The sequence below is a fragment of the Phyllobates terribilis genome, unplaced genomic scaffold (assembly GCF_046119375.1).
Source record: "Phyllobates terribilis strain yellow unplaced genomic scaffold, ASM4611937v1 Scaffold_1__5_contigs__length_1240528914, whole genome shotgun sequence".
Lineage (NCBI taxonomy): Eukaryota > Metazoa > Chordata > Amphibia > Anura > Dendrobatidae > Phyllobates > Phyllobates terribilis.
In genome coordinates this window covers 1038934757-1038951285 of record NW_027362761.1, presented here as the reverse complement: position 1 = coordinate 1038951285, position 16529 = coordinate 1038934757, and positions in this window count along the sequence as shown.

Sequence of the window (16529 nt, the reverse complement as noted above, 5' to 3'; positions counted from 1 at the left end):
CATGGTGGGAGGAAGGAGGATCAGGGTGAGGAACATGTGTTCCTGACTCACGGCTACTGAGACTTGACTGTGTGGAAGACAGGGTGGTGGTGGTGGTGGTGGCTAAGTGACTGGAAGCATTATCCGCTATCCAACCAACAACCTTTTGACACTGCTCTGGGTTCAATAGTGGTGTGCTGCAGTCCCCTAGGAATTGGGACAGGAAGGTCAAGCGATAAGATGTGGGTGTTTGTTGTGGCACAATTTCAGCTTGCCCACAGCCTTGTCCTCAGCCTCTGCATGCACCATCACCATCACATCCAGTTTCCCGTCCCTTGCCACGTGCCTTGCCTATTTTAAATGGAGGACAGTATCTTCCACGCTCACTACAAGTTACTGAGTTTGGAGCGAACTTATATGGGATCCGTGTAACGGAGAAAACAGAGTTTTAAATACCTCCCCTGTAGGTAACTAGTTTGAACAGCAAACTGGTGTGAATTGCTTCACTGACGCACTGAAAGAAATTTTTAATGGAGGCCAGAAATGGCAGTATTTTATGACAACGTATATGTGATCCGTGTGATGAAGAAAACAGAGTTTTAAATACCTGGCCTGTAGGTAACTAGTTTGAACAGCAAACTGGTGTGAATTGCTTCACTGCCACACTGAAGGAAATTTTTAATTGAGGCTAGCAATGACTGGATTTCTAGCGCTGTAATATGGAAAGGACCTGGCTGTATTCTGCAGTGCCAACAAGCAAATAGCGCAGAAAAACGGTGTTCTCTGGATTGCTTTTTAAGCAAATAATGAGGATTAAGATCCAAAAAAAGTATTCCTGGCCCCTGAGACCTGGACCTTTGTATAGAAATATCTAACAGCAGCAGAAGGCAGAATTGGAATGGAGCCTCTTGTGCTATATGCACTGCAGTCTGCTATATACACTGCCTGCCTATATACCCTGCCTGCCTGATATCTCTGCAGATGGATTAGTTAGTCTTCAAAAGGACTGTTTGTTAAGATGGTTATGTGTAATGTACGGTTTTCTCCCTATACTACCTAATACACAAGTAAATCTCTCCCTGACGCAGCAGCACCTCTCCCTACTCTGCCTGATTCCGGTGTGACTGTAATGAGCACAGCGGCGCCAGGTCTGAAATAGACGTACACAAAAAGAAAAAGTGGGCACTGCTGGGGAATAATAATCACAAATAGAAAGGGGTGCTACAGTAACCTGATGTAAAGACACAAAATTATTCGGAAGAAAAAGACTCAGGATATATAACCATGCACACCCAATGTTGGAAAAGTGAAAAAAATCTTTATTACATGATTACATTTAGACAACAAAAGAAAATTTTTTTAAAAGCATTTAAAACAGACAAAAACATGTGCAATCTTCATATGGGGGAATTCATGATAATATGCATAAAAATAGCAATAAACCCCACTATGTTATGTGCCACAGGAATATTTTACATCACTTATATAACATTCGATTAATGTAGACCAACTAAGCAACCCTGGCTATAAATAGCACAGCATAACCAGTCAAAATATGTGCTTATGACAAAGCAAACCCCCCTAAATAATATAAGTGAATCAAGGAATGAGTAGGAGAGATGGTCTATTGGCAATGGGGGCCCATATTTTAGAGGTATTGGCCAGATTGTGTCACCAAAGTCATATATGACGTGGCACAGTTGATCCACATATAAATAACAAGCCGGGCATTCCTGAGTGGTCAAGTCAAGAAAATAAGTAAATAAAAAATATATGGAAGAATAATTACCTGCTGGCACCAGAGACCCTACGCGTTACGCTGCTCAGATGCAGTTTCGTCAGGGGTATAAGGAATGCCCGGCTTGTTATTTATTATTTAGGGGGGTTTGCTTTGTCATAAACACATATTTTGACTGGTTATGCTGTGCTATTTATAGCCAGGGTTGCATAGTTGGTCTACATTAATCGAATGTTATATAAGTGATGTAAAATATACCTGTGGCACATAACATAGTGGGGTTTATTGCTATTTTTATGCATATTATCATGAATTCCCCCATATGAAGAGTGCACATGTTTTTGTCTGTTTTAAATGCTTTTAAAAAATTTTTCTTTTGTTGTCTAAATGTAATCATGTAATAAAGATTTTTTTCACAGGTCTGAAATAGACCTGATGACGCTGTGCGACCATCCAATCACTGAAATGCCACAATCACCATGGCTGTGGCATTACAATGAGTGGCAGGCAATCCCTGCATGTTGATTGGCGCTCTAAAAAGTGCCAAACATGCAGGGAGGGAACCCAAGCTCCCGCCGAGCAACCCCAGAAATACTCGGCGAGCGCCGAGCATCTCGAGCAGTGAGATGCTCGGGCGAGCACCGAGCAGTAGCGAGCATGCTCACTCATCACTAAAAGTGAGCAAATACCCTACAGTAAATAAATAGATAGAAATAGTGCATGAAAATAACATTGGGTACTTTGTAAACATAATTTTGATCAAAAAAACATAAAAGCTATCCCACCACGTCAAAGTGACCCAATTCGGTTGGGACAGTTCTAGCCTCCTGTATTCAAACCTTACCATATGTCAAATGATGTAAATGTGAACAAGGGCTGAGCAGGACCAAGACCTCGACCAATGAACACCCAGCAATGGAAAGCTATACAAACATAATGGTCAGCTCAAAGAAAAGGGAGGCCATTCCCTTATTTGACTGCAAAAACTTAAAACAAAAACCTAAAAAAATGAACTGGAATATAAGTTGGTATGCATGCAATATGTAGGCGCATGTTCATACTGGCCAATATATAGACAAAAACCGAAGACAAGAACAAAATGAGAAAAGATACGTATGTACTGGTAGGAGTGGACATTGACAGTTTGGGGCCCCTGTGAAAAGAAGGGTGTCTGGACCCCTCTCCTTTTATGGCGAAAAAGCTTCAGAGTATACATAGTGTGTGCATATACAACGGGTGAAAAAAGTATTGAACACGTCACCAATTTTCTTAGTAAATATATTTTTAAAGCATGAAATTCTCATCAGATGTCAGTAACAACCCATCCAATCCACACAGGCAAAGAAATCAGACTATAGATGTCCATAAATTAAGTTATGTGTAATAATGAGAAATGATGCAGGAAAAAGTATTGAACATGCTTTCTGAAATGTATTTAATACTTCGTACACAAGCCTTTGCTGTGATGACAGCTTCAAGATGCCTCCTGTATGGAGAAACTAGTTGCATGCATTGCTCAGGTGTGATTTTGGCCCATTCTTCCACATAAACACTCTTTAAATCCTGTCCTGAAGGATGTGTGGGCTCCTTCTATGAACTCTGAGCTTTAGTTCCTTTGATAAATGTTCTATTGGATTCAGGTCAGGAGATTGGCTGGGCCATTCTAGCAGCTTTATATTTTTCTCTGAAACCAATTGATCTTCATTGGCTGTGTGTTTGGGATCATTGTCTTGCTGAAATGTCCACTCTCCTTCCATCTTAATCATTCGGGTAGATGGCCGCAGATTTTTATCAAGGATGTCCCAGTTCATTTGTCCATTCATTCTTCATTCAATTACATAAAGTTTGCCAATGCCGTATGCTGAAAAACGGCCCCACACCATATGTGGTGTGATATGAGTGATATGCAGCGTCTTTTGGCCTCTAAACATGGTGTTATGGCATCAGGAAAGTTAAATTTTGGTCTCATCTGACCAGACTATATTCTCCCAGTATTTCACAGGCTTGTCTAAATGTTGAGTAAGGTTTAAATGCACTTGAACATGCTTCTTTTTCAGCAATGGAGTCTTGCGTGGTGACCATGCATACTGGCCATGGAGATTGTACTTGTTAATTCAGGTCTTTCTGTAGCTCTCCACAGGTGGTCCTTGTCTCTGGGACAACTCTTCTGTTAATTATTTTCACTCCCCTGTCTGAAATATTGCGGGGAGCACCTGGTTGTGGCCGGTTTGTGGTGAAGTGATGTTCTTTCCACTTCCGGATTATGGCTCCAAAAGTGCTCACTGGAACCTTCAGTAGTTTAGAAATTCTTCTGTAAACAATGCCATCAGTATGTTTTGAAACATCAAGGTTGCGAAGGTATTGAGACTGCACACTGGTTTTACCCATCACGAGATGTTTTTTGTGTGGCACCTTGATAATGAGGCACCTTTTTATAGGCCATCAGTTGAACCAGCTGATATATTTTACTAAGTAGCAGGATTTCTTTCTAATTACTGATAGATTTCAGCTGGTGTCATGACTTCTCATAACTTTTTACACCTGTCTTTCTTCATGTGTTCAATACTTTTTTCTTGTGTCATTTCTCATTATTACACATAATTTAATTTATGGACATGTATTTATTTATTTATTTTACTCACTTATATAGCGCCATTATTTCCACAGCACTTTACAGACACTATCGGCACTATCTAAATTCCTTATCACTATGTGTTTGGAGTGTGGGAGGAAACCGGAGTACCCAGAGAAAACCCACTCAAATACAGGGAGAACATACAAACTCCTTATGGTTTGATTTCTTTGCATATGTGGATTGGATGGGTTGTTACCGACTTCTGGTGAGAATTTCAAGTCAATAGCACTTCTGAAAATATATTTACGCAGGAAATTGGTGACATGTTCAATACTTATTTCACCCGATTATATTTTTATATATATATTTTTTTTATATATATACAGTACATATGTATGTATGTGGAAAGCTGCTTTTCTAATGGATGAGGCTGTGTGACTAATCTGGTCACATACTGCTCCATCACCATTCATTTTATTTTCTAACAAGAAAGGACACTTTGTAATCAAGAGAGTGCATTATGTATAATAAAAAAAGAGAATATGCTGTGTAACAAAGAATGGTGTTATACATAACAAAAATGACACTATGTAATAAAGGGATGGCATTATACCATAACATTAGTGGACACGTAATAAGGGATTGGATGCTACGTAAAAAGGTATGCTTCTGAACATAACAAGCGAGGATGCTATGTTATAAGGGACTATGTAATAATTTATGGCGCTATACAATAATAAGAAAGTATACTTTAAACTAAGTGAAGACACTATACATAAGAGAGTACACAATAAGGGATGGTGCTATGCATAATAAATTGGTACATTATACAGTATAATAAGTGGTGGCATTATACATGATAAGGCTACATTCACACATCTTTCTCGCACAGTACACAAACCCACATTCTGATCCTCAAAATCTATGCACTGAATCTCATGTAGCTTTTTCTTAGATTTGTGGTTTTCATTGATGTATGAATTGATCTATAAAATTCAATGGGTCCATTTTCCATCCACTAAAAAAAATCTGGCAGCGCACGGACATTTCACACAAATGTGTGAATGGAGCCTAAGGGAGTTTATTTTGCTAACCAGTGTAATACTCACATTTTCTCTCTTTCAGTCATACTGCACAGAAAAACAATGAATATTTACATCCAATAACTTACCGCTGACATCTCATTAATTAGAGTGGTTTTCTGTTGTTTCTTCTCTATCTGATTGGACCTTCATGTGGATATCTTTTAACCACGACTCGTCTTGCCACACTGATCACTGTTGCCCTTAAGTTACATATTTATTGTATTTGCCTCCTGAATTAAAAATCCCCTACTCTGTATTCCTGAATGCAAATATGTGCTACACCATTAATATATAATTAGCTACGCACTGTTCAAAATATAAATTGATAAGCCAGCACTGTGTCGCCCATGAACTATTATTATCCTCTTTTCTACCCCCAATAAATATAAATTAGTCACTGCTAATCTCCCCCCAAATTCATTACAAAGCCTTGACTTGTGTTCTATCTCCCACACCACAATTCACTTTAAGTCCCTGTCCTGTTTTTTCTCTCACCAATTTATCATATGTAAGTCCTTATCCTGTGTTCTAGTGTTCTCTCTTACCCCAATTCATTACATTCAGTATCCCACCTCCCACATCATTACAAATCCCTGTCTTCGTTACAAATTCTTACCTTAGTCTTCTCTCTCTCCACAATTCATTACAAATCCTCACCCCCCCCAATTTATTACAAATTGTTGTCCTTTGCCCTTTCTCTCACTCCCAATTCATTATAACTCCCTTTCCTGTGCCCTCTCAACCCCCAAATCCATGTCCTGTGTCTTCTTTCCCAATCCATTACCAGACACTGTACTATGTCCTCTCCCCCATTTCATTATCAATCATTGTCCTATGTCCTCTCCCCTCTAATTCATTATCAGTTCCTGTCCTGTGTCCTCTCCCCCTTCATTTCATTATAATTTTCTGTTCTGTTTCCTCTTTCTCACACCCAGTTCATTATATGTCCATGTATAGTGTCTTACAACCAATCTACTATGTAATTGCCTTATCCCGTCTGTCTGTCTGTCTGTCTGTCTATCTGTCTGTCTGTCTTTCTGTCTGTCTGTCCTGGAAATCCCGCGTCGCTCATTGGTCTGGCAGCGATTTCTGAAAAAAGATGGCGGCCGTTAGCGGCTCATCTGCGGGACGGAGCTCAGCGGCGATGCAGCCAGGAGATGAGCGCCGCGAGGCGCTCATCTCCTGGCCGGTAACAGCAGAAGGACCTCAACCGCCGGACCCATCTGCGGGACGGAGATGCAGCCGGGAGATGACCGGCGCGAGGCGCTCATCTCCCGGCCGGTAGCAGCGTAAGGACCGCCGGCGTCGCTGACCTCCATGCAGAAGGGAGGATCGGGGAGTGGCGCTACGGGTCGGGATACTTCTGCTGCGAGCGCCCGCTCATGTCCCTGGTTCTCGCTGCGACCAATCTCGCTGCGATTGCGACCAATCAGCATTATTGGCGCCAAATTTAAACCCCGCACTGCTGTTTGGTCGCGGCCGTGACCAATCACCATTATTGGCGCCAAATTTAAACACCGCTTTGCTGATTGGTCGCGACCGCCGGCCGCAACCAATTAGCATTATTGGCGCAAAATTGAAACCCCGCTCTGCTGATTGGTCACGTTCGCTGGCCGCGACCAATCAGCATTATTGGCGCAAAATTTAAACCCCGCTCTGCTGATTAGTCGCGACCGCCGGCCATGACCAATCAGCGATATAGTCGCCAAATTTCAACACCGCTTTGCTGATTGGTCGCGGTTGCCGGCCGCGACCAATCAGCGATTTTGGCGCCAAATTTAAACACCGCTCTGCTGATTGCGCCCGGTATGCCGCATACATATTCTAGAATACCCGATGCGTTAGAATCGGGCCACCATCTAGTTCATTATAACTCCCTGTATAGCATTCTCTTCCACAGGTAATTCAGAATAAGTCCCTGTATAGCATCATCTCCCATCTCCAAAATTCATTATTAGTTCCTGTATAGCAATCTTCTCTCACCCACAAGTCATTATATAGCATTGACTTCTACCGCCCAAATTCATTATAAGTCCCTGTTAAGCATCCACTCCCAACCATCCAATCCATTATTAGTCCCTGTATAACAGTGATGTCAAACTCAAATACACAGTGGGCTAAAATTAAAAACTTGGACAAAGTCGTAGGCTAACCTTGATATTTATTAAAAAAATGTCTACAACTGAGGATGTTTATCATAGTTACATATTTACGTAGGTTGAATAAAGACCTTGGTCCATCAAGTTCAACCTCCCACCCAATTGTACATTTTGTCTAATTTAACTGGAACCCACAATGTTATATGTATTGAGGAAATCATCCAGCCCTTTTTTGAAAGCTGTTATAGTGTCTACCATTACTACCTTTTGTGGTCGGCATTTCACAGTCTGACTGGTCTGACTGTATAAAACCCTTTGCTGTTTAGGTGCTGGAATCGCCTTTCTTCTGCCCGTAATGAGTGCCCCCTGGTCCTTAGTATGGTCTTTGGAAGGAATAAGTCATGTGCTAGTCCTTTTTACTGACCATACATATATTTGTACATGTAAATGAGATCTCTTCTGAGGCGTCTTTTTTCTAAGCTAAACAAGCTCAACTTTTTCAACCTCTTATCTTATGAGATGCCTTCCATCCCTTGTAATAATCTAGTTGCCCGCCTTAGTACTGACTCTAACTTCTGAATATCGTTTTTTTTTAAATGTGGAGCCCAAAACTGGATCCCATATTCTAGATGTGGCCTCACCAGTGATTTATAAAGGGGTAACAATACGTTGGGATCACGAGATTTTATTTCTCTTTTTATACACCCTAAGATCTTGTTTGCTATTGCGGCAGCTGCTTGACATTGAGTACTGCTGCTCAGCTTTCTTGTAACCAGAATACCCAAGTCCTTCTCCTGTTCTGTAGTCCTGAGTATACTCCCATCTAATGTGTATGCAGCAATAGGATTACTCTGTCCTGGGTGCATTACTCTACATTTATCTACATTAAACCTCATTTGCCAAGTGTTTGACCATTCAGTCATCTAATCCAGATAGTTTTGCAATATCGTAATGTCAAGATCAGATTTTAATATCCTACATAGTTTGGTGTCATCAGCAAAGACTGACACTTTACTCTCAATTCCATCCCCAAGGTTATTAATAAAGAGGTTAAAAAGAATCGGTCCTAGCACAGATCCCTGCGGCACCCCACTGCTGACTATATCCCATTTAGAGAATGTACCATTTATGACCACACTTTTTTTCTTGTCATTTAGCCAATTCCTTACTCATCTGCATATAATTCCCCCCAAATCCTTGCTTCTGTAGCTTCAGTATAAGGCTGCTATGTGGTACAGTATCAAATGCCTTTGCAAAGTCCAGATAAATCATATCCGCTGCATTACCAACATCCGGATTTACACTTACCTCCTCATAGAACTATAACATGTTGGATAGACATGACCTATTTTTCATGAATCCATGCTGGTTATCATTTATTATATTATTCTCTGCAATATAACTCTGCAGATCACCTCTTATGATGCTCTCAAAAACTTTGCACACTGCCGATGTCAGACTTACTGGATGGTAGTTAAGTGGATCCGCCTTCTTCTCCTTATCATCAAATATAACAATGAATCTTTTTAACTTAAGATTTGCTTAAACATTGAATATGGAACAAGCAAAGCTTAAAGGGAATCTATCAGTAGGATCAACCTTCCTAAGCCATCTATTTGTGCATGTAGGTCATAGGAAGCTGAATAAAATGATACCTGATGAATATTTCCAGAGATATTCATGTTTTTCTTATATGTAAATGAGCTGTTCCAGGCTATGTAAATGAGCTGTTCCAGGCTGGACACTGATCTACAGTACATGCATACGACCAGAACTTATTTTAAATAAAATGAAGCGCTGCCTTTGTGAGACAAGTAACTAATACAGAACAGTAGAACTGAACTTTGTCTTCTTGCAAACACATTTTTTGCAGCTCTCTGAACTCTGCTGTATTGCAACAATATTATAACACTGGTTACCTGTTAAATAGAGGCTGAAGCACTGAGAGGAACCTGCGATGTGTCAGTTATAATCATACACAGCTCCGCAGAGAGATCAGGAGCGCATAGAGCAGCCATTACATATCACACTTTAGCGCAAAAATCGGTCCAATCCCGCTCCTGAAAAGTTGGATGAGTGGAATCCATATGGTTGAACTTACATCATGTGAGTGCAATGCAAGTGTGCGTTTATTTTCTCACCTAGCATCCGTATGCAATGCGTTTTTAACATCATCTTTTACATACTATAATACTCTATGTAGCTTAAAGCTAGTTTACAAAAGTAATAAAGTAATCTTATATGAAGATATAAATAGATAAAAAGAAAGATAATAGAAATATATAATAGATAGATATTTGATATATAGATAGAATAGACTAGATAGATATCCTGCACATAAATAATTTAACAAGCCCCTTACATATTATTAAACTTGCACCCTTTAGTGCCTTTCATGTGGCACTAAAGGGTGTTAAGGCTGGTTTAACCTAATAAATAAATATTAAAGAAAACAATGTGGGGTGCCCCCCTACTTTTGATAACCAGCAAAGGTAAAGCATACAGCTGAGAGCTGATATTATCGGGCTGGCAAGGTCCCTTGTGATTGGGCCCTTCCCAGCTTAAAAATACCAACCCGCAGACACCTAAAATGTAACGCACCAATTCTGGTGCTTTCCCCGGCTCTTCTCGATTGCCCTGGTGTGGTGGCACTCTGGGTAATGGTAGTTGGGGTTGATGTCAGCTGTGATTTGGCATCAAGCCATGGTGTTAGTAATAGGGAGGTGTGTATTAGACACCCCCATTACTAACCCAATAATCAAAAATAAAAGCACATACAAAAAAAATACTTTATTTGAAAAAATATTCCTCTACACTTTCCCTGGTTTACGAATGTATTAAAAACCCCTAAAAATCCATGCAGGTCCAGGGAATCCACCCTAGTCCATCAAATCCAATGTAGTCCACAAATGGGTATCTTAAAAACAGAAAAAGACAGAAAAAAAAGCAAGATAGTGCTCCTTGTTAACCAATTTATTACAAAAAATGTTCCCACACTGGTCCGATGTAGTCCATCGTTCCCCGAATCTGACCCCAGCAACTGTGAATCTCAGTAAGTAATGTGGGACATATATTTTTACCTTTATCACTGGTCTCATACACTGTAGTACTCGTGTACTGCAGTGTCGGAGACCGGTCAGTAACTTACTGACAAAGTCTGTGAGACCAAGCTTATAGCTGGATCTCACAGACCACCATATCCTGGGGTCACTGGGGTCATCTGATGACTTCAGGGTACCACTGCAACTATTGGCACTCGCGATTATGATTGTGGGGGTAGATCCTGCCATAGGGGTCTTTTAACCCTCTTTTAACCACTTAGATACTACTGTCGAGATTGGCAGCGGTATTATTTATTTATTTTATTTATTTTACTCACTTATATAGCGCCATTAATTCCACAGCTCTTTACAGTCATTATGGGCACTGTCCCCATTGGGGCTCACAATCTAAATTCCCTATCAATATGTCTTTGGAATGTGGGAAGAAACCGGAGAACCTGGAGGAAACCCACACAAACATTGGGAGAACATACAAACTCCTTCAGAGATGTTGTCCTTGGTGGGTTTTGAAGCCAGGACCCCAGCGCTGCATTAAAGGGTTAATCAGCTCCGATCGGGTTCAAAACCCGCTGGGGATGATACAGCAAGGTCTCAGCTGTCATCTGCGGGAATTCTGCTCTCGGGGGGCTGTATTCACTTATTCCTGATCGCCGTTTTAAAACGGTGGTGAGGAATAGTATTCTTTAAAAGCTTTTTAATGGTCAAGGGGTTAAACAATGTAAGTTTAATCTTTGGTAAATAAAACTGTTTTACTGAGAACACATCCAGCAATTTGGACAATGAAAAAGGCTTTGGCAAAGGTTTAGTTTACCAGGATAAAATGTGGACCCAATGCAAAACTAATGTATACAATGTCGCTTAAGCACACTCTGAGCAAAGTCACCAAGAAAATGCTGCTTATGGCCTTTTTCACATGTACTGATATTTCCTGTACTGGATAAACCAGTACCAGAGATATCCGTGTCCGTGTGTACCTGTGTGGCATATGTGTGGCAACCGTGTGCCACATCAATATGACTCATACTGGCGCCTGGGAATCAGTGGTACAGTTCACACTGTTCCCAAGCGCTGGGTGCTGGAAGCAAGTCTCATCATTGTCGCCTGCTGGTGCTGAGATCAGCGCCAGCAGGGACAATGTTGAGAATTGTATTCTGCCCCTGCTGTGTCCAACAAGTGAATAAACAAGTGTCCTCCATAAATCTCAGGAAGACAATGATATTTATGTTAACAACAAAAGAGCAGCACCTAGGAAATTGTGATTCTCTTTTTCCTTAAATAGGAAAATGTAAGATATCAATTGTTTTATCACTTAGCAAAGTATATAAATCTTTGCAAGGTGTATCTTTTAATAGACAAATTTAGGTGCCTTTCCTGGTTCAGGCACATACTAAATAAAGGGTTTTATCACTTAGCAAAGTATATAAATCTTTGCAAGGTGTATCTTTTAATATACAAATTTAGGTGCCTTTCCTGGTTCAGGCACATACTAAATAAAGGGTATTAATAGCTCAAACAGAAGTCTTATTTGATTAATAAGGCTGTGATTTGTGATATTATTGATATTGTGTCATTAGTCTAAGTTATTGTGAGAGGGAACAGCCCGAAAATAACTTCTCCAGTGCTTGACAACATTGGAAAGGAAAATCTAATACAGATTTGCATGAAAACAGAAAAGCTTCTGCACTATTCAGAAGCAATGCACATAAGTAGCACATTGTACAACTCCTCTTAGATGTGTCCTTTAATTTTCCGCTCCATATTTTTAGTATTTCAGTTTGTGATATTATTCAGGGCTTAATTTATAATAAATCTATGACAAATGAAAATACAAGAGTAGTTGTGTTATTTTAGAGTCTTACAACTGATTCTCTCTAAGCTCTTCACATTTGAAGCAAAAAATAATAGATATAAGATTCGATTACTGAATATTACATTGATTGCTGAGAAAGGGACAAAAGACAATTGTCCCCAATTATGGACCAAGATCTGAGGACCAGACATTAGTGACAGAGGTTAGCGACTTAATCCGCAGGGGATAGAGAGTTCAGTGCAAAGACGAGTGTTAGTACCCTGAAGCACAGTGTCTGCAAATTGAGTTTCTGGTATTGACTTTTATCCTAAATCATGTGATAAGGCTCGTTAAAGGGTCACTATTGACTTTTAGGATTGCTACTTCCTGTAGGTGGCACTAGAGTTCTAGTCCTCTTCCTCTCTAAAGAGACAATTTGCATATTTCCCAGAGGAGCATTGCGGCTTTAAAAGTCTCCTCACCTAACGTGCTTAACAAGTCACTCTCCGCAAGGAGAAATATTACCCCTAGATACTAAAATTACATGCAAATTCAAACACTCCCCAATTTGATTTGTGAGGACTGAAAAATAAAAAAAAACAGCACCATTTCACACACTGCTGAAGACTAGAAGTGAGAGTTCTATTGGTATCAGGTACAGCCGCACGTATGTTTTAAGGCATTTTTATTACTTACTGCGAAGTCAAAAGTTTACATACATTTCATTAGTATTTAGTACCATTGCCCTTAAACTGAATGACTTGGGTCAAACGTTTGGGATATCCCATGCTTCTCACAATAATTGGTCAGAATTTGGGCCCATTTCTCCTAACAAAACTGGTGTAACTGATCCCGGTTTGTAGGTCGTCTTGCTCGCACCTGCCTTTTCAGCTTTGCCCCTAAATTTTCAATAGGATTAAGATCAGGGCTTTGTGATGGCCACTCTAAAACATTGACTTTGCTATCCGTAAGCCACTTTATACCATCTTGGCAGTATGCTTTGGGTCATTGTCCATTTGGAAGACCCATTTCCGCCCAAGCTTTAACTTTCTGGCCGATGTCTCGAGATGTTGGTTCAGTATTGCCACATAATCTACTTTTGTCAAGATGCCATCTATTTTGTGAAGTGCACCAGTCCCTCCTGCAGCAAAACAACGCCACAACATGATGCTGCCACTCCAGTGTTTCACAGTTGGGATGGTGTTCTTAGACTTTCAAGTTTCTCCCTTTTTCCTCCAAACATAGCGATGGTCATTATGCCCAAAAAGTTCGATTTTAGTTACACCAGACCACAGAACATGTCTCCAAAAATTAAGGTCTTTGTTCCTGTGTGCATTTGCAAACATTAATCTGGCTTTTTTATGTTTCTTTTGGAGTAATGGCTTCGTCCTGGCAGAGTGGCCTTTCAGCTCATGCTGATACAGTACTCGTTTCACTGTGGATATTGACACAATCTTACCAGCTTCCGCCATCATCTTCACAATGTCTTTTGCTTTTGTTCTTGGGTTGATATGCACATGTTGGACCAAAGCACACTCATCTCTGGGACATAGAACTTGTCTCCTTCTTAGCGGTATGATGGCTGGACATTCCCATCTTGTTTGTACTTGCGTATAATTGTTTGTACAGATGAACGAGGCACCTTCAGGTATCTTGAAATTGTACCCAAGGATGAGCCAGACTTGTGCAAGTCCACAATTCTCTTCCTGATATCTTGGCTGATTTCTTTAGACTTTCCCATGATGCTACACAAAGAAGCAGTGTGTTTCAGGTGTGCATTAAAATACATCCACAGGTGTGTCTCCAATTAACTCAAATGTTGCCAAAAAAACTCATCATCAAATGGGCAGTCCAGAATTGTTTAAAGGTATAGTAATCTTAGTGTATGTAAACTTTTGACTTTGCATTAAGTAATATAAATGCCTTAAAACATTCTCTCTCTCATTATTCTATTTGGCAAATATTAAAAATTATAGTAATCCTAATTGACCTAAAACGTGAAAGGTTTATTCTGATGTCATGTCAGATATTTAGAAAAACATGCATATGTGTCTTTTTATATAGTGTATGTAAATTTCTGGTTTCAACTGCAGCTGCTTAAAATGGACCTAATCTGGAACATTAAGTAATTTTTTTAGTACATCTACCCACTACAAAAGTTAACTTTAAAATATCTTTTAACTATTTTTAATGCTGAATCTTCTGTTGTGATAGGAATCTAAATCTTTGTGAAACAAAAACAGTAGTAACTATTACTATTAAGACCTGAAATCAGTGCAATTGCTTTTACAATGTTCAAGTGTCTTCTTGACTTTAATTAACTATAACTTAATTTGACATCTATAAGAAGCCACTAAAGGTTCAGACTTTTTTTAAGCTTCACTAACTCCATCTTAAAAACCATAAAATTCAGCTGAGTGCTTTTGCAGATGTCAATCTGTCAAGTTCCAGAGAGCATGAGAACATACAAGGTTTTAGTCATTAATTCCCCTAGGGAATTCAACCGGTTCAAACCCTTGATTTAAGCCAATACACAGTGTTATCAGGCACGATGCAGTTTCCAAAAATGATGCATAACCCATCCTTCTTATTCCAAGCAGTTATGTGCTTATGGTTGTACAAATCTGGTGCACTGAATGTTGTATCAAAGTGCAAATTTGAATCTTTCTAAAATGACTGGCTAAACATTTAAGAAAAAATGTCTTATTAAAATTAATAATGATAAAAGCTATAAATAAATATAACATAAAGCTTTATTCCTTCATGCTCCATGATGAATACGCGAAGAGGACTTAGGAACTGAACCCGCTTACACAGAGGGTTACATTTATTTGCCTTAAACAAAAGTGACTGGAGCAACAATAAGTAACTGGCATTTAATTCTACCTGAGCATCCATCGTCCACCAGGCAACATGGATGGCGGGATTCCAGATGGGTTGTTATGGCAGCCATGTGTCTACTAAAGGCTCTCGTTACAACCATGTTGGTACTCATGTGAAGCCCAGCCAAGGGCTGACCCTCATAGGTGACCTTAACTTTCTCTATTTACTGCAATACTCTAATGTTGCAATATATCAAACAAGCGACCAAACAATCACAAGATCAAATCCCCAATGGGAACTGAAAAATTAAGTATCGTAAAAAAAAAAGATTTTAAAAATATAAAAAAAGTAAAAAAAAAACATAAAGTCTTTTCCCTAGTTAAAATAAATAAATTAAAACAAATAAAAGAACATACATATTTTTCACTTCTGCATCAGTAAGTCTGAACTATCAAATTATAGTGTTTAACTCCTACGGTAAAAGTCTTCAAGAAAAAAAATCCCAATTACAGAATTTACAATTTTGCTTGATGCACCACTACCCATAAAAATTTAATAAAAAGCAATAGAAAAGCCATATTAACCCCAAAAAAGTGCCATTAAAAACTACTGCTCGGCATGAAAAAAACAAGACTTCGCAAAAGTTCGTAGATGGAAAATAATAAAAATATGGGTTTTTAAAAAGAGTGGTGGCCCAAACCATTTTTTTTATTTTTACAAAATTCAGAATTTTTTTAAGACGAATTGTAAACTATGCATGTTTGGTATCACCAAAATCGTACTGACCTGGAAAGTCATGTTGGCTGGTCATTTGTACCCAAAAAACAATAATGTAATTGAGTTTTAGAACTATTTCATCATGGCGGCTTACAGTCTACTGGCGATGCCCATACTATTGGTTCAAGCAGGCTGCCCAGCATACTCAGATTTCTCCCACCAACAATATAGGGCCTTGCTGCATTCTGCAGAAAATGAAAAATATGTAAAGTATTAGTTGATACGTATGAGTGGTTGTTCATCATTATTTTGCACCTATGCTATCTCCATCTCACGGGGGCTGCTGCATCCCGTAGTGCATAAGAATTCTGACCTGGTATTGATAAATACTACTGCTTTTTTTACAGTTGTGCTCAAAAGTTTACATACCCCGGTAGAATTTTTCCTTTCTTGGCCTTGTTTCAGAGAATATGAATGACAACAATAAAACTTTTTCTCCACTCATGGTTATTAGTTGGGTGAAGCCATTTATTGTCAAACTACTGTGTTTTCTCTTTTTAAATCTTAATGACAACCAAAAACATCCAAATGACCCTGATCAAAAGTTCACATACCCCAGTTCTTAATACCATGTATTGCCCCCTCTAACATCAATGACAGCT